At 46.8% G+C, this 21,957-nt stretch overlaps 1 protein-coding gene across 2 annotated transcripts in view; it reads left to right on the top strand.

Moving 5' to 3' along the window:
• Positions 1–9,282: 9,282 nt before the first annotated feature.
• ZHX2 (zinc fingers and homeoboxes 2) overlaps positions 9,283–21,957 on the top strand; it is a 76,694-nt gene continuing 64,019 nt past the window's right edge. The window contains exon 1 of one of the 2 annotated variants that reach the window (XM_065832558.2): positions 9,283–9,408. The gene's annotated coding sequence lies outside the window, so the exon portion shown is untranslated. The remainder of the gene's footprint in view (positions 9,409–21,957) is intronic. The other variant, XM_065832556.2, reaches the window with a different exon arrangement.

The following is a 21,957-nucleotide window of genomic DNA, read 5'->3' as shown; positions in this document are numbered from 1 at the left end:
AATGTCACCATAAATTTGTCACTGAACCAAGGTGACATTTAAGGTGGCTACTCTGACAAAATAGTTTACACCAACAGAGCTGCCTTTCTGGGTTTTTCAGGATTGGAAAAAGACATTTTCCTTCAGTTGTAGTAAATACACATGGCCTAACCTGTAATTTAGCGTGTTCTCCAGCAGCCAGCTTTGCAAATCCAGCTTTCCGGAACTTACAGGAGGTATTACTAGCATGGCCTTGCAGCAAAGCAAAATCTCGGAGCTACCCCAGCATGCAGAGAAAACCGATGTGCTGAGGACCTAAGGGCAGATCTCTTACTAAGAAGATGACATGAACTCTTGGCTGAGCCCTGGTGGGATAAAGACTCAAATTTGTTCCTGTGAGTGCTGTGACACCATTTTTTGTATTTCTGATAGTGATACAGGTACACTTTTCTTCACGAGTAAGAAAATTCCTACTGCCACTGCTGAGATCCTGGCCAGTTTCTAAATACTTACCATAACGTGTAGTAAGCCAAATTGAGCATTCCTGCTGGTGTCAGCAATGGGAATGAACGATGGGTGGCACAGCTGAGCCAACAGGTTTAGACTCAGGGGATCCGCTGTGCCACAGGTTCCTTGTGTGGAGTTGGCAAAAGTAGCAAGGTTCCCAGTGCTGGTATTAAATTTTATGAATTCTTGGTTGCAGCCGAAGCCACTCAAGAACTTGATCTCAAGTTTCCCCAAGTCCCAGTTTCCCACTGATAAACTGGAGTAACTATAGGGGCTGATAACATGAGCATGGTGTAAAGCTTATGAACTTAATCTTCTAAGCACCTTGAGACTTCAGTATGGATGGAGCTACAGAAGTTTTGTTATTTTTGAGTACGTACAGCCAAAGGCCAGTAAACTGATGACATTCACCTTCAGAAAGGAGAAGATTTTAATCTTCTCACATTAAACCTGCCCAGGGTAAATATGCTTCTATCCTCCTGCTGTCAAAATATGTTGCTGTAAGTGTTTAGTGTAACATTTGACCTGTTTCCTTCGTAATCTTCCTAGATTACGGTCAAGTCATTTGCACTTCAATAGCTCAGGGGCTGTGCTCCATTTTCTAGGGTTGGAAAGTATCTCAGTTGTAAAAACTTGCTGGAGGCTGTAAAATGGCATAAAGAGGCTGTGCCAAAGAGTATCTTTAAAGACAGTTTTGGAGGGAGAAAATCATTGTAGTTGATTTCTATTTTCTCCTCTTTTGGGTTATGAGCCTAAAAAATCATGGAGTTCTTCAAGGTTGTCTCTCCAAAATGGCTTAAAAACAAAGCTGCAGCAACCATTTGACGGCTTTCTCACTCGACAGGTAAAGCAGAGACTCATCAGTGCAAAATGAAGTGGCCTGATTAGTAATACACTGGGACTATATCGCTTATGTATATTTGAAAACAGACAGGGAAGGAATAGCCATGTCAGGACTGTAAGGCTCATGTACCAACTCCACCATAAGGTACAGAGGAACCTGCAGCAGCTGAGGGCTGTGTGCTCTTCTATTACCATACAGACCTTGATAGAGCAGAGCCACTGTGGTCCCCTAGACCTTACCCTCATATAGAAGTTGCCACAAAGTCTTAATACTTGAAAGTCTAATGCTATGGAAGTCTAATACTTCTCCTCTGCACAGTGTGCCACTTGAGGAACTGAACCATTTTTTATAAAATCATAGAATCACTTTGGTTGGAAGAGACCTTCAAGACCATCGAGTCCAACCATTAACTTAGCTCTGGCACTAAACTATGTCCCTGAGAACCTCATCTATACATCTTTAAAACCCTTCTAGGGATGGTGACTCCACCACTTTCCTGGGCAGCCTGTTCCAGTGCTTGACAACCCTTTCCATGATGAAATTTTTCCTGATAACCAACCTGAACCTTCCCTGGTGCAACTTGAGGCCATTTCCTCTTGTCCTATCACTTGCTACATGGGAGAAGAGACCAACACCCTCCATGCTACAACCTCCTTTCAGGTAGTTTCAGGTAGTTACAGAGAGCTCTACAGATTCTCTCCTCCCATTTCCAAAACACTTTGCAGTTTTGCTACCAAATATTATTTAAAAGGCACATACCATTGAAGTCCTCATAAACAGCATCATGTCTATTCAGCAACAAATAAAACAGTCAAACTAGACTGCCTGTTACCTTTCCAGCTCCCCAGAGGTGGCAAATTTTAACACCAGTCCTTCTAGAACTGCCAAATATCCCCATCAGTTCTGTTTGCACCACCAGTATAAAGCTGCTATATTCTAATCTAAGGGACAGATAAAGACACGTTCTGAAATACATGCTAAAGTACAGATAAATATACAAGCTGTCTCAGTGAATTAGTTACATGTGCAAATCGCTTCCTGGAAGAGCAGGCTCAGTGTGATGGTTAAAATCAGATCCAAAATCCACAGGAATCACAGAAAAAAAGAAAAAAATCCCCTACTTTGAACTAGGAGCTCTGAACCAGGTCTTTGGTTAACTGGAAATGGATAACACTGGGTATGACACCTGCTGGGCGGTCTTTGGTCACAAATCCATGCCAGTTGTCCACAAAGGCTTGCGACAGTTGTCACCCTTCACACCAGGCTCAGCGGGGAGGTGAGAGATGAATGCCTCAGAAAGCCAAACCACTCACCTCAGCCCTGTTATCTTCTGGATGGGGGGGGGCAAAGCCCCGGGGGAGCATAGGTGAAGTATGCATCGCCACCGGCCATGCAGTACCTGCCTCCAAACATGAAAAAGAGAGTTTAGTCTCCAGTGCTTGCAATCTCTGGATACACAGGGGCACAAAAAGGAAAAAAAAGTCTTAAAAATTCCAAGGAATTCTATTGAAGAAGTACCATAAATTGTTTGAAAAGACTTCTCAAGGAAATCAACTTTCTCTGAGAAATACATGATTTCTCAAGCAGGTACTGCTCCGACCTTAGCAATGGACTCCTGTAAAAAGCTCCAGGGAGGGCTTTTGCCCGTCTGCTCCAGGACAAATCCCATCAGCTTGTAGCAGACATCCCACTTTTATTAGCAACAGAAGCTGCTTTTTATTCCTCCTGCCAAAGCAGCCTGGCCTCCCCGGTCCTGCAGTGAGGTCATAACTCAGGGTTGATCACATCACAGCACGTTGCCATGGTGATGCTTGAACTGTCACAAAGGATGTGTGCTATGATTTCACAGCAGATGGGCTGTGAGGGAGGAAGCCCTCATTTAAATTTTAAAAATTGCTTTAGTAATTAGTAAGAGCAATAGAAAAAGACATTAAAAAGAAAAGAAAAATCCCCAAACCATCTCTTTCAACAAAGGTTATGGGATTCACGTGGGATCTGCAGGTCATCCACAGGGAGGATGGACGAGCTTCTGCTCTGAGTTCACCTGGCTCTTGGGGTTTCTGATGGGTCCAAAAAAGTCTGGAACCTGCCAGGCTGCAGGAGGCCCAGAGCAGCAGTGAGTGAGTGAAGCCCCTCTGAGCATCAGAGTATTTCAAAGCAGATCACGCTTTGGGCCTGACAAGAATGGCAGAGGGCAGGCGGAGGGTACCACAGGCTTTATTAAAACACAAATGGCCTGATGGAACAGGAGCTGTAGTGCCCTGGCTTTAACGAGGAGCTGGCTTAGGTACTTCTGTGGCCCTTTTTCGTATAGCACAAGGGGCCCAGTCAACACAGCTGTGCTTATGCTTGCATCCTTTCAGGGACATGGCAAAGTGTTACCACTCAAAGGGAACAGTGAAATCCGTTGGCCCCCAAATTCTCCTAGCCTAGTAGCACTGGCCCACGCAGCAGCCTGTGCTGGCCTTGCCCTGCATCCTCAGCATTGCTCTCACAGCTCAACAACCCAGTCCCACCTATCACTCTGCACTGTGGAACTGATATCACAACAAATGACAGTGTCAAGCTTTCCAGATAGCCATGGTGCAGCCCTGCTCCCCCCTCGGACTTCTCCGTCCCCAGCAGAGGTGACCTTGAGGAAGCAGAGCCTCAGGTCCCCATCCCTGTGGCCACCATGGCTCGTTGCAGAGATGCTGGTGTCCCCCAGCTTGCCACAGCAGCTCTCTCCCCCATTGCAGCAGCTCAGCAACCTCAAGGCAGAATTAAATCTCTCTCCCCTCCACCTGCAGCAGGCAACACGTGATGGTTCAGGGACCTTGGGCTGAATCCTCATATTTAATGGGGAGAGCAGACTTCAATGCAGCATGTTCCTCATTCGTTCAGTGACTAACTGTTGATCTCTCTAAGAATAAGCCAGATGGTTCCCGTGATAAGTGATCAGCTCTCCTGGAGTTTTTGAAACAGAAAAAGACAGATGCCTGTATGCCTCTTGCCAGGACCCATCTAAAGCTCAGGCAATGAGTGCAAATGCTTAGGGAGGTTGTGTTCAGGGGATTCTCTCCATCCAGGCTTAGCAACTAATCTTCCTCACCAGCCCCACGTCCTGAAGGGGAAGCTTCTTGCCTTCTGACAGCTTCCCCCAGCTTAAGGGCACTATAAATCATAAGGTCAACTCTTATAATTGGATCAGACTTTGATATTGCTCTCCTTTTCTGTGCACTTACATTAACATCTCACTTTATATACAGTGCATCTGATCGGTGCTCACTACCTCAGTTTGCATTTGCACACCCTTGTGATTGAGAACACTGGTAGGATCAACAAAGAGTTTTAGCAAAGGAGAAATCTTGATATGGAGATTTGTTTTGCTGAGGTGGAAAAAAAAACAAAACAAAACAAAACAACCACCCATGTTGGGGAGCGAGTGGCAAACACATGAGGCGAAAGAGCTTTATTTCTTGGTCACTGGTCTGCACAAGATGCCCTGACCACCCGCCAAGCACCGCTTCCTGCCATCAGCATGGAGATCAAGATCTTCACGAGAGGGGAAAAAAGGAAGCAACAACATTTGTCTGCTGACTTCTAATTTGTTTTACCTTAATTTCTACTGCTGACTGCATAGAAAGCCTAATTCCACTATTGAGCTGTCATTAAAAACATCAACTGGGAGCAGGGGAATTGCTGTACCTGTGTGGGGTAAAAGGAATGGGGTGGAAGCTGTAAAATTAGCAATTGAAGCTGAGCGTGGTTACTCCCAAAACAAGCTCTAAGGCAGCAGCTTGGCCCACCAGGCTAGGGTTGGTTCACCTTGCCTGGGTTCACCTCACACATAGAATCATAGAATGTCCCAAGTTAGAAGGGATCCACAAAGGATGATTGAGTTCAACTCCTGCCCCTGCATATGACAACCCCACAGTTCACACCATGTGTCTGAGGGTGTTGTCCAGTCTCTTCTTGAACATTGTCAGGCTTGGGGCCGTGACACCTCCCTGGGGAGCCTGTTCCAGTGTCCAGCACCCTCTGGGTGAAGAACCTTTTCTAATGTCCAACCTAAACTTCATCTGGCACATCAGCCCACCCATTTTCTGCTGCATCCTGTGGACAAAACTCCAACTGATCTTACAATTTTAGGCCAGCATAAAAACGAGCAACACATAGCCATGCATTTAACAGAAAATGACTGTCCAGGTCTTTTATTTATGTGCAAAATGACTGTCCAGGTCTTTTATTTACATGCCTCTGCTTTGGCTCTTAGAGGATGCACGTTCATTTTGGGGACATTTACAGTCTCTTCAGAGCGAAATTCGGAGTTGCACCTGCAAGAGAGGGAATTAGATCTGTATTGCTGACTCAGCCTGCAATTTCACAGGATTAAACAGTCAGAAAAAACATTAGGCTGAAAAAGACTGAAACATATGTGAAAATACACATGTGAGACACTCATCTCCTCAATATAAAAACAAATATATATATACATATCAGAACACACTTCATTATCTCTGACCAAGGTATTATTTCACAGACAAGTTTGCAACTTCATCTGAGGGCTTTATGGAGCAGATGTCACTTTAATTCTTGAGAAAGTTCACAGAGGAAACAGAGAGGGCACTAGATTTAAAGTAAGCAAGTGCTCTGCCCTCACTTTCGAGGGAAAAATTGCATGCATGTGGACTGTGCTTTGTAATCAGTGTGGTTTCCGTTGTGTCATTAATTGAAAAGAGAGGCCTTATGCAAAAGAAGTTCAAAATTGCAAATTTCCTTTTTGCATCTTCTGTAAAAGTAATTTCCATTTTGTTACGTGCATTGTTTTAATGTTAAGTTTCTATAAACGTTACATACCTAGAGTTGGCAAGTCTTGATGTTGCATTCATCACTCATACTTTGGGGAGGGGCGTGATATCCCGAGGAATCACGGTTTTGTAATTACACACTCTAATCATAAGCACTGTTCTCCTCTCCCTCAGTAAACTTTTGATCCTTTCAGTTAACTTCAATTAAACTTGACAATCAGAGCTAACTGACCAACCTAAAAGCCAGTATCTGGCTAGAGATGCCACACCAGCCTATTGGTCCCACTAATCAAGATTCAAACAAAGAAGGAATTTGATGACCAACATGATGACCAATGAAAAACATGCGCAGAACAGATCACCGTGCACTGGATATTTGCACTTTGATGTGCAAAAATGCAAAGTAACACACAAGAAAATGCAAAGTAACAAGTATCCTTCGACTTACCTACGGAGTCTGAGCAGCTTCTCTAGCAGTAACATCGAATATACAGTGCTCGAAGAGTTGTCCTTAGGTTGTTTATTTGGGATGGCAAGAGCAACTGCTACATTTTTAGACCCACATCTTCCTCACCTTAAATACAGTCAGTTATGCTCCATTTTAAACGATCTTCCAGCTCCTAATTTGTATGGCATCACCCAGGGTTTTGAGGAAGGCAGATAAGCCTCACTGGGGGCTTTACTTGGTGGAGGGGTCGCTTTGGCCTCAGGTTAGAACTGTCTTTGTTACAACCCGGGCTTAAAAATCCGAAGCCCGGGACCCAGCTGCCATTGACGGCCCTTTTTTGCACTTGAAAGGCAGCATTAGCCGCCGTATCACTCAATCAATCAAAAAGCCTTTTGCATTTGGCAATGCAAAAAAAGAAAAAAGTTAAAGAGGCCTTAAAGTAAGTGTTAATTAGGACAAGAGCAAGCAGATGATTTTTCACCTCTTTTTCCATTGATATGGCCCTTCAAGAATGTATTAGATTGATAAGCACAGTGTTCTTATGAAAGCACTTCGGATAATATATATATTTTTTTTTTCCAAATTATAGAAAAACAATTTGAGACAGTGAGGGGGGGGGGGAGGGGGAAACGTACATCCTGGAGGAAAATATTTTTGCCCCTAAAATAGGTCTTTTTTGTTGTTGTTTTACAAAATTCAGAAATATCTCCAGGGTTGAACAGCTATTGAAGAGTTAAACAAAATATATTCCGTAGTATTTATAAGAAAGAGGAATTTCCATTAAAAAAAAAAAAACCCTGAGGAGGAAAACCAGAAGTCAATGAGCATCAGCAAACTCTTAACGGTCATTTTCCGTGCCACCAGCAACTGCAGAGAGGAAGCCCATGCTTGTCCTTTCCTAACAGCTGCAAACTAGAAAGAAGAGGAAAAGTTAGCACAAATCTCGGAGCTGGTGGCAGAAAGGAAAGAATCCATCCTGTTATCAAACACTTGCAGAGACTGTACTCAGTCAGGCAGTCAAAAACACGCCTACTCAGATAAGGGTATCCCTGCAAAGAAATCTCTTGACACTGCTTTGACATATTTACGTTCTTCCGCGATTATGCAGTTGCAATAATTTCGAGCTCCTCTTCTGACACTCGAACACAAGCCGCTTCCCAGCCCTCCACGGGGAAGGGAAAGAAAATGTTGCCCGAGGAAGTTTTCCAGCGGAGTTAGGGGCTGCAGCAGCCGGGCTCTGCCCTGAGTGTCACAGCGCTGCGGACACGGGGCAGGGCGGGAGCCCGCGCAAGTAGAGTTGCAAAGCCTTTGGAGTTTTAAGTATATAATTAATTTAATGCGATCTGATCAAAGATACTGCACCGTAGATCGCACACCCCTGAAATTACAGTGAGATTATGCTACTCCTAAATCCTATTAGCCCGGACTTGTTGGAAGATATTCTATCTAGAAACAAGATACAATCGGTAAATTATTTCTTCTAATTAATTCATTGAAGTAAACAGAAAACAGCCTGAGTCCTATCTGTCTACATCTCTTTGGAAGAAAGGCAAGGAGGCAAAAGAGTTCAACGAGTTTTAAATGGGGGAAAGGATCCCTACGATGCAGCAGAGGAGCAGAGATTGCAGCATCCCTTGGAAATACACCCCACCTTCTGCAAAGCAGTCAACAACCATCGCTTGAAGCCCACCCAAAATCGGGTGGCTTGGATAACCTCTATCACAAGCCGAGGATGAGCCTCTCACCTCCCCAGGTAACCTGTCCTGCTTCGGAGGGGCAGCCTCACGGCAGCGGCACAGACTCATTCAGCCCCTCACCAAACCATCACCGTCCCTATAGTGGGGGTCCAGCCCCCGCCGTCCTTGTAATGAGGGTGTAACCCTGCGGTTTCTACAACTGGGGTCAAACCTCCACCGCCTTTGCAACGGGGGTCTAACCCCGCCGTCCTTATAACGGGGGTCCCAGCCCCCGCCGTGCCTATAGCACGGGGTCCACCCCCGCGGTGCCAACACGCGGGTCCTGTCCCCACGTCCTGCAATGAGCGTCCAGACTCTGCCAACCCACAGGGTCACTTCCAGCCCACGCGGACGCGGACCGAAGGTCCTCACCCTCCGGCCCCCACACCGACGTTCTGTTCCCCTCGGAGCCGCCACCGCTTGCACCGCCCGGGGCCAGAGGGGCCGCCCCCCCCCGCGGTCCCCGACTCCTCCCGGAGCATCGGGGGGTCCGTGTGGTTCCGCCCGTGGAGTGGGATGGGGGGCGCGGCGGGGACCGGCGGAGCGCCCGGCGGTGCCACTGCCCGGGCCGGACATGGGCCGGCGGTGTCACCGCATGGGCGGTGGAGCGCCCGGCGGAGCCCACGCGCGAATCGCTCGGGGCGGGGGGCGTGCGTGGAAAATTCGTGGGGCTGAGCCGGAGGAGGAGCGGCCGGAGCCGGGCAGGGGGATGACAGGGGGGGTGGGCACGGCCCCGCTCGCAACTTTCCGCCGCGCCGAGGGACCCCGGCGGCCGCGCCGGCGGTGGTATCGTATGCAAATACGCATGCTGACGTCAGAGATCATGTGGGTTTTGGCGTAGATCCCCACCGATCGAGGGCTCTTTTTTTTTTTTCCTTATTTTTTTTTTTTTCTTTTTTTTTTTTCTCCCGTTTTTTATTTTCCGCGGCGGGGCCGGGCCGGCGCGTACGTGCGTGCGCGCGTGGCGGTGCGCGCGTGTTTCCCGCGGGCCGGCGCGGCGCGGGCGGGGGGCGCGCGGGGTCCCGCGGCCGCGGGGCTGCCGCGGCGGGGCGCGGAGCCGGTGCCGCTCCGCCGGGACAGTCGGTGCCGCCGCCCTGGGCGCAGGTAGGAAACTTCCCAGGCGGGTCCGTGTGTATGTCCCCCCCCAGCCCCCGGCGGCGCGGCGCTCCCCGGCCGCCCCCCCTGCCTGCACACATGCACTCGCCGGCGCTGCCGCCGCGGCCGCTCGCACCCAACTTTTCTTCCCGCAGAAACTGTCCGGTTCCCGGGACGCCGGCGGGGGTGGGAGGGCGGGGGAGACGGGCGCGGGGAGTGGGAGCCGGGAGGGTTGTTCGGGGTGGGCTCTTAATTTCTTTACGTATATTTTTAATTTTTGGCCGTGCAACCTCCTTCCCCCCCCCGTCCTCCTCCCCGCTCTCCGCCGCCTCCCGATCGCAAGTTTGGGTGAAGGGAGGAAGGCAGGAGGAGGAGGAGGAAAGCGCGGGGGGGGAGGAAAAAACATGTCTACGTTTGTCTATGTCGACATCAGCAACACAAAATATGGCGTCCGCTTTCGACAGGGCGTTACGTAGAGGCAAGCAAGGCGATTTTGTCAGTGCGGTGTTCAAAAAGGAGCCGCTGGCTCCCCGGGAGGGGAGGGGGGGCACGGCCGCTCCGAGGGTGCTGCAGGCGCAGGAGGGGCCCGGGCGCCGCCGCCACGCGTGGCTCCGCGGCCGGACTTGGCAGCAGTTTCTTCTGATTTCATTTTTTTCCTTCTGCTTCTCCCCCCCCGTCTGCTCCCCCGTGACGCCGTGGCCGTGGCGCGGGGGCCGCTGCCGGTAACTGCGGAGAGCGGCGGCGGCACCGAGCCGGGAGCGCGGCGGGCAGAGCCGGGCGCCCCGCTCCATCCTCCTGCAGCCTCTGCCAAAGCCTCTGCTTTCCTGTAGCATTTTGTTTTCCCCAGGATAGGAATATTTGGAGAAACTCGGCCTTTGGCACATTGCACCCACTTTTTTCTTTTCTTTTTTTTTTTTTTTATTAGGAAGGGTGACTTTTCCCTTTTGTTTTACTTGGTTTCCAAAGCCATCACACAACTGTCTTTTTTTTTTTCTTTGTCTCTCCCTTTGGGATGAGGAAGTCAGCAAAAGACACATTTTTCTCACCTCTTTGCTAGGAATAAAACTTGGAAGTGGAGTTGGGATGCTCCTGTATGACTTTGGGGTATCCCTCTGCCCAGCTCTTACCTGAGCTCTTTGCTTTGCACCTGGGAATCCCTCCCAGGGAGGGAGAGAGCCTGGCAGGCAGACGCAGCCCTGATATTTCCCTTGGGATCCCCAGGCACCTCTCTGATGAAGGCTCCCCATCCTCTCTGGGCAGGTGCTTCTTTTAAACCCTGGAAGCTTGCAGGGACTCTGCCATGCAGGGAAATTTGGCAAAAGTTTTGGGTCAGAAGGTGGAGAGCAGAAAGGGGGAATGCATCTAGAGGAGTGGGAATGGGAGGGAAGAGGAGGACTTTTGCTGGATGGGAAGGTGACCTGGTGATGAGGATTTGTGGGTGTCAGCACCTCTTGCCAGCGGGTCCCGAGGCAGCAGAGCAGGGAGCAGCAGGTGAAGGTGATGGAGTGTGCAGTGCCTGGTGACGCTGCTCCTCGGGCAGCACCGGGGATCCCCCTGAGCAATGCCGTTGTGCTGTCACCTAGGCAGAACTGTGCTTTCCTATTGGATTTTTTTGTCCCACGGTTGTCAGGGTCCTAGTCCAGGAAGGGATTTTAGCACATCCTTCAGTGTAGCAATGACAGTCATCCCAACAAAAAAAAACCTTTCCAAATCAGGGCTGAGAACTAAAATGTCAAATGCCTCAATCCTTTTACAGCAAATGATGGCAAATCACTGCCACTCTCTGCTTCATCATCCAGATCACCTACAAATAATCCACACGTAGTTGGTCAATGAGTTGTCTTTTTTTTCCTGAACTATAGATTAAACTTTGTGCAAGGTTTGTCCCTCCTGACTGGGGCTGGGGTAGTTGTGCAGGTGTAGGTGTGACTGGCCGGGGTCTCATGTCTGTGACAGAAACCTCTCACGTGTATCCTTACCGCGGAAATGGCACATGAAGTGACACGGCTGTGTGCTGCCGTGGTTTTAGTAGACCAGTGGAGGAGTAATTTTGTTGTTTTAAGAGGTATCTGTGACCGAAGTGCTTTGCCAGTGTAATATATTCCTGTCCCGGTAAACCCTTTCTGATGTAGATGTGGCTTCAGTCTGTTGTAGGAACTCAGCAGCTCTTTGAAACACAGAGTTGCAAATTGCTCTCTAGGTCAGGGAAAGCAAGGTACTGGCCAGCAACCAGGAATATAAACGCTAAAAAGCCCATGCATTTTTAAAGTTGTTGGCCAGTCCTTATTTTACTTCAGCAGCTGTGTGCATGTTTATCCCCTTCCAGACTTGTGCAGCGTATCTGCAGCAATGAATGGCCAAGAGCTCTCCCATGTTCATCTTCTTTTCTTGTACCTGTGATGAACTCAGTGCCAAAAAAGTGCTTACAGATGTGCATAGCTCAGTTATCAGCCAAAGCTTGTGTGATTGATTACTCACCATCATAAAATGACATTTTTTGTGCCTGCCCACCCCAGAAGTTCCCCTGTCAGAGTTTCATCCCAGAGGACATCTCTGCTGTCTGGGTTTGAAAGGAGCGCGCTCCTTCTGACCGCTTTCTCTCAAAGTAACAGGTTTTTTTCCTTTTTACCCTAGTTACAATCAACAATTTCTAGACAGTGGCTGTAAAATCAATAATCCATTATATGAGACAGCACAAGTTGGCAGCATTGCATTTTGATTCTTGTTTTTTGGTTGGTGGTTTGTTTTTTTTTTTTTGGTGGGGGAGTTTTGTTGTATTTTTATTAAAAGAAAGAAAAGCTAGCATTACATTCAGCATAGTTGCTTGCTGCTTCTTACAGTTCCAAACCAGTTTCAAACTGGTGCAGGCTGGAATGAGAACATAGCAGATTTTGCTCATCCTCGTACAAGATGAAGATTTTAATGCCAGGCATGACATCACTGTGTTTGCATGTGCAACATCTTTGGGGTTTATTCCTTTTAGCTTTGTTCTTAACTAGGATGATCCTCAGAGATATCACTTGGAGTCTTCTCTGGTTGGGGTGTTTTGACCCGCATCTAAATTATTTTCCTGCATGTCCGCGTAACTCATCAGTTGAAAACATCCATTGAAAATTAATCAAAATAGTATTTTTATTAAAATGTGTTTAGAATTAATCAAAATAGTATTTTTATTAGAATGTGTTTAGGTACGAACAGTGTCACAACTGAATTCCCTGAGATTTTAGCATGGCTGTCAGGTCACAGTAAAGCTCCATTTGCTTTTTGTGTGGACAGAGTATAATTGTAGTTTTGACTTTCTTTCAAGTGTGAGGACAATTCAGCAAGTGTGGTTTTTTCCCTAAAAGTTGATGCAAACTGAAGGTTGTAATATGCACATCTACCTGATGGTATCTGTTCATATAGAAAGTAGGCAATAAACAAAAGTAGTCATTAAAATCGTCTATAAAAGCTTTAACTTAAAGCCATTAAAGTAATTGCTGGCCTTCTGTCAAGCTGTGTTTACATGTGTTCTGTCAGCTGAAACTAATATTTGTGTTGTTAGTTTATTTTATCAAACCCACAAAAGTAAGTAGGTCTGAAATTTACTGGATGTTGATGCCACGATTCGGTTCAGTCCCAGGGTAGCAATAAGTTTGGTTTTGTGTTTGTTTTTCTGTAAAAGCTAGAAGAGCTGCTGATTTCCAGAATGTCATGTATACTTTTCATACAGGGTAGTATTTCAGAATTTGGTTTGCAAAGGTGTCGCAATATGAGAATGAAGTGAATTTGGCCCTTGGAAGATGAAAGGAAAAGAGCTCAGTTCCATCCTTTCCATCCAGAGGCAGTTCGGAAATCACCAGCCCGGCCCTCCCTCCCCAAAGCCACCGTGCCTTCGCAATTCAGAAGTGTTGTTTGATTGTTTTGTTTCTAAAAAAATACACTTTTGGTTGTTGCAAGAAATAATGTGAGTTTGGATAAAAGGCGGTGCACTTGGCAAGCTTTTCTCTTTAACCATGAGACCTAAAACCTGTTTCTAAAGTGAAAAGTGAGTTTTCTGTAGAAGGAGTTTACATAAAATGGCAGTATTTTGAGTCTGCTGGTGCAACTGAGAGATCCAGTCAAATTGAGGGATGTAGGTTTTTTTCAGGGAGACGTGTGAAATGATTTTGTGTATTTAGAACTGAGAAACCTTTAAAAGTCTGGTTTTTTATTAGTGAGCAGAGGGAGAATGGCACAGGCAGGCAGAGGAGGTTTTGACACTGGTAACTGGAAGGGGACATTTAAGAAGTGCCCTTGAGAGGATTTGTTGTGGTAGCTGAGGACGTGGGTTATGGTGCTGCATCCCCTGGAGTTCGGGGAGCAGAGGGCAGGTGCCTGAGCTGCCCAACCGGGGCTGGCAGGGGGGCTCGTGCGGCGCTTGGCACAGGGGAGCGTTTGCCATCTGGAGGGGCTGACGGAGAAGAGAGGAAGGGTCGGGAAGCAAATGGGGAAGGAGGTGATCTGTAATGCCTGCATGCTTAGAAATCACACGTCGGTAGAGGAAGGGGGGGATTTCAGCGAGTTTCGACAACCTTTTGTGCGTCAACCCGGTGCACGGGGTGCATGCGGGTGGTGAAAGCAGGACGTGTGTGAGCAATTCAGTGTCACTCTGGCAAAGAGCCTCCTCAGCTACATCTACAGTTTATATCTTCTGTGGGTTGTGGCCCTCAGGCAGACTTTCCAGCAGGGACCTGGTCTAGCAAAGAGAAGCCTGCTCACCACTTGCTTGCCTCTCAAATTAACTTTTACAGACATTTTGGGAGGAATTTGCAGTTCCCTCACCGCCCCCATAGACTACATGTTAAGCAGGGCCGTGGTCCAGGCTTACCCTTGGGCTCCTTTGCCATCTACATCGTTTCACAGGCTCTGAAGTGATGCAAGTCTTCTCCGTCTTGTGCTGCCCTTTGTCTTGCAGATGGGAAGGTGCGAGTCTGCCCACCTTGGGGCTGTGGCTCGAAGGGCAGCCCCGCATCCATAGGAACACAGAACCAAAGAAGGGTTTGGGTTGAAAGGGACCTTTAAAGATCATCTCATCCAGCACCCCCTGCAATGACCAGGGACATCTTGCACTAGACCAGGTTGCTCAAAGCCTCATCCAACCAGGCCTTGGCCACTGTCAATGATGGAGCATCCACAGCTGCTCTGGGCACCCTGTTCCAGTGTCTCACCACCCTCATAATAAAAGATTTATTCCTTATGTCCAATCCAAACATACCCCTTTTTAGTTTAAAACCTTTGCCCCTTGTCCAATCACTACAGGCCTTGGTAAAAAGTGAGCATGTATATATTTCAGACTACTTAATGTCTCATTACACAGGGAGCCCACAGCCTAGGAGTGCACGAGCACTTTGGTTGGGTTAGCATCATGACCATGCCAAGAACTTGCTCTTTAGGTGAATTTGCTGGTTGTGGGTTTATCCTCCCAACCCTATGCATTGAATTTGAAAAGCAGCATTAGCAAAAAACACCCCTTTGGTGGTGTGACAACCTTTCCGCTCATGGGTTTTGCCAGTGCAGCTACATCAGTGACATGTCCTGCCCTGGGCTGATACATCCGTGTGGTGAATGTCAGTGGTACAGACCTGACACGAGATGTTCCCGTGCAGAGATGTCTGCTGTCATGTGCTTGTTCAGCTCCTGGTGTCTGCACATCAACACTCCTCTATGGGAATTAAGCTTGAGTTAAGCCCAGTTCTCCTTGCAGGAGCAGGCCTTGGAGGCTCTGGGGCACAGGAGCGGCTGTATCCTGGCCGAGACACGAGTTCCTCTGTGCATGTTGTGGAGTTTCATCCAGGCTGGTGTTTTCCGATCAGGACATAGTTCAGTTCACATGGGAGACTCCTCCACAGCCTGAAATTCATCTTCCATCCTGGAAAAATGTGGCGAAGCTGAAAAATGAAGTTATTTACCTTGTGTTACTCCACTCACCGTCCTCTTAGCTGTGGGTTTGCATGGAAACAATCTTGGCAAGAAGCAAACTTCTACTTCACTCTCTCCTTTCTTAAGTGAGATATATATATCTGTATTTTTTTTAGTGTTATTTTTTAAGTTGCATCTTTTCAGTGATGTGGTTTACAGTGGCACCAACAGAGGGGACAGTTTACTTCACGTAAGCAGTGAGAGGGGTGGGACGGGAACTTCTCTCTCGCACTGGTTTCTGTGCTCCATCATGGGCCTGAAATCTTAGTTTTCCTTCCTTTTTTTTCCCCATTCTTCCTGTCCTAACCTTATTTCCCCTCTTAAATGCTAAATATTTTTTTTAAACTTGCAACCTCAAATTACCTGTCAATTTTGCCTTTTCTTTTGTTGTTAATTGTCTGTTTTTCCCACAATTTTCTAGTAAGTGTTAAAAACTGTGTATTTCATTGGCTGGAGCTTAAACAGAAACAAATGGAAAGAGTTTTTCATGCTTGTTTTGAGTCAATTACAATAACTAAAGAAGCCTCAAGTTCAGAATTATTTAACCTTTTGTCATGTCTCATGAATGGAGGAAGAAGCTCTGTGAGCAAAGCTGTATAAGGAAAAATGTGATTCCATTCTTTTTATTAATAAACACAATCTTGTTGTTTGTGTTTTGTTTTGTTTTTTTTTAAGTAACATCCCAAAAAAAGCAGGTTCTGAGCTGCTGCTGAAGACACCTTCAGAGAGGTTTAATAAAATAGTATTTCTCAAGAACTCAGTGCCCCTTCCCTTACCTCCGATACATGGGTTCCTTTTTCCCACTCTCCAAGTTTTTGACAATTTTTTTGTTTGTTTGTTTAGTATTTCTAAACCTAATCACATGCCTATTAGTTTCAGTGACTTTGTGTTGCATTTCACTCAGCAGAAGTGGGAAAACAATTGCTCTTTTCAAAAATCTTATGTTCAAGGAGAAAATCCCAGAGTAAACAGTTGGAAGTAGTAAGTTTTGTTGGATTTCAAAGGGTGCCGGGCGGTTTTCGGTCCTCTCATGCTGGGGGAAGCCGGAACAAAGCAGCCAGCGCCGGCATCTCCGAGCTTTGCTGCCGGGCTGGCAGAGCGCTGCTGATTCACTCTCGCACGAAATAAAGTCCTGATGGTTCTGGCCTGAAGTGTTTCTGAGGAGATGCCTTCCCCACCCGTCTTCTCACCTCCCACCTCTAAAGTAAATATGTTTTGTTGTGGTGTGGTGGGTTTTTTTTCCAGCATCCTCTTCAGCAAGGACTGTTAGGCACCACAGGGAGTTTTTCCTTGTCTTTTGTCTCTCCAGAAACTGATTTATTTAAATTATATGCCGGGAGCATGCTGCTGTTACAGGCTTCGGTGCTTGCCGTCTTGCAGGCTTTGGTGCAGTTTACTTGAAAATCGTGGAAGGTGAGGTTATCCCAGAGGATCGTGCTCCCCCCTGAAGCTGCGTGAACACCCTGCATTTTTCTAAAGAGGTTCCCCTTGCTGGACTTCTGAGAAGAGCGGCGTTGGGTCAGACCTGTTTCTTTCCATGTGACTGAAAGGCGAGGAAGTTGTTTGAACTTCCACATGGCTATCGCTGTTTCCACCCCTGAGGAGAAAACTGTTGCACCAACACCTCCTTTTGCTCAGCCAAAGGTGGTTACAGAGCCCTTTGTCACTCACTTATTTCCTTGACACCATCCGGCATCGCTGTGGCATTTCTTGCAGCCTGTCACATTTATGATGCCACTTTTTATTACCGTCATGTGATGCTCGGTAACAGGAGGTGTCGTGACATTGCCGTTGCAGGTTTCTGGGATCTATTCCTCGTCTCTCGTGACTGGGCTGCCAGGTTTTTCTTCAGGCTTTGAGAGCCAGAAACCCTTTTACCTGGACCTTAACGTGAGGCATGGGTCTCCCCAACTTCTGCTCAGATACAAGCATCTTGCCAAGAAGGCACCACCTCCACTCTGCTGTCATTTTGAGGGTTAGATTCAATTTTCTTTGGGAAGTTAACAGTGATAAGATGTTCAAAAAAACCTCATGTGGGGTTTTTGAAGCAGGGAAGGTCCCTGGGGATGCTGCGTGGCAGAGTCCCCGTCACCGCCGTGGCTGGCTGGTGGCCACTGAGGACCTGCAGGATTTTGCTCAGCAGCTGCAGGTGGGAAGTTTCCACGTACAGATGTGGTGATGAGCAAATGTCATCCACAGGCAGTTTTGGAGGAAACTGCTGCCTTAGGGAGCCTTTGGTTCCCTATATCTGCCTGGGATCTTCTGTCATAAGAAAAGGGATAGGCTCCATGTGTGTTTTAAAGTAATTAAAGTGACCAGGAAGAACGATGTGCTTGGGGGGAACTATTTTCTTAATTGACTTGGCATCTTCTCTTTCTTTAAACTTAGAGCATCTTGCAATTCTGCCGTTGTTAAAAGTTTTTACAGGATACCCCCCACACGTATCTGATGGCATCTCAGCTGTGTGCCTTGCAGTTATGTCAGGGAGATAGAGGTGATTTGGGAAGTCTTGCACAAGGCAAACACAAGTTTCAAAATCCACAGTTAATCAGATACAGGAAGAAGAATGTTAGCTCTCTAAAATATTTTGCTTTCAAGCCTAAATATACTTGAAGCCTTAAATTCTGTTTGCTTGTCCTGTTATCTTGGATCTTAGCCTTTATCTATGAGTATCTTATGCTCATGTTTTACATTATTTTTATGTGTTTACCCTCTGTGCGATCATTCTGGAAAGAGTGTGAACACTCAGTGTGTGTCTGAGCCAGGAGAGGAGTCTCCCAAGTTATTACTTATGCTAAAAAGAGCTCCTGCATAGGGACAATGTTAGCTCTGGCCCCATCTTTTCTCCGGCAGCAGATGAGAGCATCGAGTCGGTGGATTTAAAGTTAATCTCGTGAAACCTGAACTCCTTTTTGTTTGCTGTGCTCTTGCTTCTGTGTGAGCAAGAGACGGTGTCCCTGCAAAGTGCTCGAGAGCGAGTGCTTTCAGCCTCGGGGTCTGGGGCTCTGGGGTGCGGGGGTGACTGGGCACCACCACACTCCTCACCAGCTGGCCCCGGTTCCCTTCTGGGCCCTCTGAACCTCTCCCATAAAAGGTCTAGGTGACTTAAATATATATATTTTTTTTTTTAATCCACAAACCCGCATTTGCACCCTGTCCCCAGTTTAGGAGGAAGTACATTGTTGAGGTCATGTTTTGCATTTTTACTTTCTTTGCAGTACCCTCTTCCTTCCCCTCTCCCCCCACCTGCCAGTTCTCACCCTGCCATCCCTTCGGAGGGGTCTGTCCATGTCCCCGCAGGGCACCTGCCCCAGCAGGATGCTCCCAGGGCAGGGAAGGCTCCTTTCCATCCACAGAGAAAGGGCTTTTGTGGTGCTTGATGAAGCGTTTCAAAATGTGCTATGAAATGTGAAGCACCCCCTGGTGTGCAGGGTACATAGCGAGGAAGATATTGGATATTTAAAATTAGAACTGTTGCATCACCGAATCGGTGGTGATGTGGTGGACAGTATGCGGTATTGTATGGCAAAGGATTTGTGGCTGTTTGGGAGCTGCCTTACTTACAGAAAGTAGTGGGCAGTGAGTGGAGATGGGGATTGCCACCCCATTTTGCAAGTGGTGTATTTGCGTGGGAAATCAGTGTGTAGCAAACTGCCGAATTCGTACATGAGCCTCCTCTCCATCAGTTTCTGCAACCAAGGTTGAAATTTGATCATATTTTTCTGCTAGCTGCCTTGGACTTGATGCATCCTTTCATATTTGCCTCTCGCTGGCACAAGCAGTACCCCATGGTAGATGGAGCTTTTGCAGGACCGCTCAGATGGGCTCATCTCATTTCATTGAATGTGCTTTTGTTACTTTATTTTTCGATCTTCCTGTATTTGTTCACACCTGTGTAGATGGGGGGCGTTATTTGTTCATTCTCACTCTCATCCTGACCATTTTACTGAATCTCAGGGTGCTACTGTGTGTCACACGATCACTGTCATGTTGGATTTGGTTTGTGCATCTAGGCACTGCCATGGCACCCTCCAGAACAGCTCCCGCGCCAGCATTCTGGCACAGATCGGCCCAGAGACCCTTCTTCTGCTCAAATTCGTGATTGCTGCTCTGCACAGCAGCACAGATAGACTGTGATTTGCCACCCTTTATTATCGGTCTTTTACAACCTACAGATAACTCATCTTCAAACACTCTTCACCTTTCGCCGTGGCCACTTGGCCTGGTTGGGGTTCCAGCTTGATTAACTTTCAGCAAGCGTGTGAATGGCTCTTGTCCCTTTGCTGTGTTTTAAAATCAGTAAAAAGTATTCAAAAAGTTAGAAACAACAAGCTTAACACACACTTAATACCGGAACTTTGACAATGTAGCTAGAGGAGGAGGAAAAAATATCAAGAATCTTGTTGTTTTTACAGTTTTGTTTTGTTTTGAATGAAACAGACAAGTAATAGGAAGCTGATTAAGAAACATTTGAATTTGGGTAGATTTTTTTTGCTCATTAAACTTTTTTTTTACTTGTCTGCGGTTTTTAAGTATCCGTTCTTGAATTATGTAAAATAGATGGTGTGAGGGTGAGGAACAGCCCAATGCACGTCTGGGTTTGGCAAGGTTGTTCATATGTGGAGTTTCATTCTTCATGTGATTTAAATAGTTCAAGATATTAAAGTCTTTAAATCAAGGTTTATAACAACCTTAAGATAATCCCCACTTAAAGCATGAAGGAGTGTTACATGCTATGGGTTTTAAAAGGAAGCAATATATATTAGTTGCTAATTATGTACTTTATTATTAAGTTCAAGTAGGCGGTGTTCTTTTTTTTTCCCCAAGCCATGTTTGGCAAATGATCGTTTTAAATCTAATTACAGAATAAAATAATTACTTGAAATTTAACATAATAAACTTATTTTCTAGGTCTTAATGCAATGAGGATTTTTTTAAGGTCACCTTTGATCTGCATTGGAAGTTGGCAGGCAGAGTCTTGTTTGAAGGCAAGCAAAGCCAAGGGCCAGTTTTGTTAAAAACTAGAAGATGATCATCCCAGGAGGTGCTTGTTGGAAGCCCCCTGTTTAGATGAGAGTCAGGTGTTGATGGAGAAGTTTTTTGTCTCTTCAGTGAGTACTTGCAGATAGATTAGGTGAATTGAAGTTAATTATTTAACAAAAGGCCCAATGCTGCAGTTGCCTCTGACTCCTGCACTACTTTACGTCCTCTGCTTTGGAGGATGGAATGAAGACTGTAAACTTGGAATTAAGTTTTTCTTTTCCTTTTATTCTTCCCAATAAATGCCAGGCCCTCGACTACCAGCTTTGAGCATTACAGCCCAAACAGATGAAGTGCAAAACTTTTGCACTCTGCGCTAAGGACACTTACATAAAAGGGTGGTGTCCAGATTGCATCCAAATCCCACTCAGTTCATGAGCTTCTTGAAGAACATGAGTCTGCACTGGCTCTGTCCACCTGGGGATCTTCAGGGAGTCTCTCTGCTACAAATCCAGGCTTTTTTTGCAGACCCGTATCAGTTGTTGAGCAGAAAAAGCTTCATCTGTCACAATGCAGATGTGATATGAGCTGAAATCCAGGAGCCTGATTATTCCTGGGGCCATCGGGGCCAACGCAAACCGCTTTCCAGTGCGTTTGACTTGTGAGATTGAATTCCTGCCTGCACTGGGAGAGGGGTCAGACTAACCCCTTCATGGCATCAGTGATGGGGATCTTTGCTCCGCACCCTGTTTTCATGAGACCAGTAGGAAGCTGATGTCTTGCCTGACAACCCCTTCTGTGAAGAATTTTTTCCAAATATCCAAACTAAACCTCCCCTGGTGCAACTTGAGGCCATTTCCTCTTGTCCTATCACTTGTTACTCAGGAGAAGAGACCAACCCCCTCCATGCTACAACCTCCTTTCAGGTAGTTGTAGACAGCGATAAGGTCTCCACTCAGCCTCCTTTTCTCCAGGCTGAACAGTAGCTGCCAGGTGCCTTTCAGCAAAGCTCCCGGCAAGTGGAGTTACAAGCAGTGATGGCCAAGGGGACAGTTCGTGCCCCCTGGCTGCAGGTGTGCAGGCAAGGCAATGTCAACTCAGAGTTATGAAAGAATAAGCACAGCAAAAATACCTTTTCACCGTTGTCCTCACTGCATACAAGGCTGAAATCACAGGAGCTGTTCTTTGAAGTCTGCTGCAGCTGCCTAATCGTCTTGTGAATTTGGCTTTGAACAAGCAGCTGAGACCTTTAAAAGACCCAAAACCCCGTTCTTTTTGTTGGCATTTTTACATATGTACGACTTCAGGGTGCACACACGCACCTGCACATCTGCACTGCATGGTCCTACCTGGGTAAGTGTTTGGGGCATTGTACGTGTGTTTAAGTGAGGTGCTGCACTGAGGCTTTTGCACTCCTGCAGATGTGTCTGGACCATCAGGACAGTGAGTTCAGACCCTTTGCAGTGGTCTCCATCCCTGCTGGTTGACAGCAGTGGGGCAGGAGGGTCAGGTGTGGGTCTGCTGCAGGTCCTGTGATCAGCTCCTGGATCTTGCCACCATGGGGAGGATTTGATAAAAGGATCAAGCTGTTCCTTTGCATTATCACATTGTAATGATTGGGCAAACACTGCAGTTCTT

Source organism: Patagioenas fasciata, chromosome 2, assembly GCF_037038585.1.
Source record: "Patagioenas fasciata isolate bPatFas1 chromosome 2, bPatFas1.hap1, whole genome shotgun sequence".
NCBI classification, from domain to species: Eukaryota; Metazoa; Chordata; class Aves; order Columbiformes; family Columbidae; genus Patagioenas; species Patagioenas fasciata.
The sequence above is the reverse complement of the archived record's forward strand: the minus strand, read 5'-3'. Positions and strand labels throughout refer to the sequence as shown.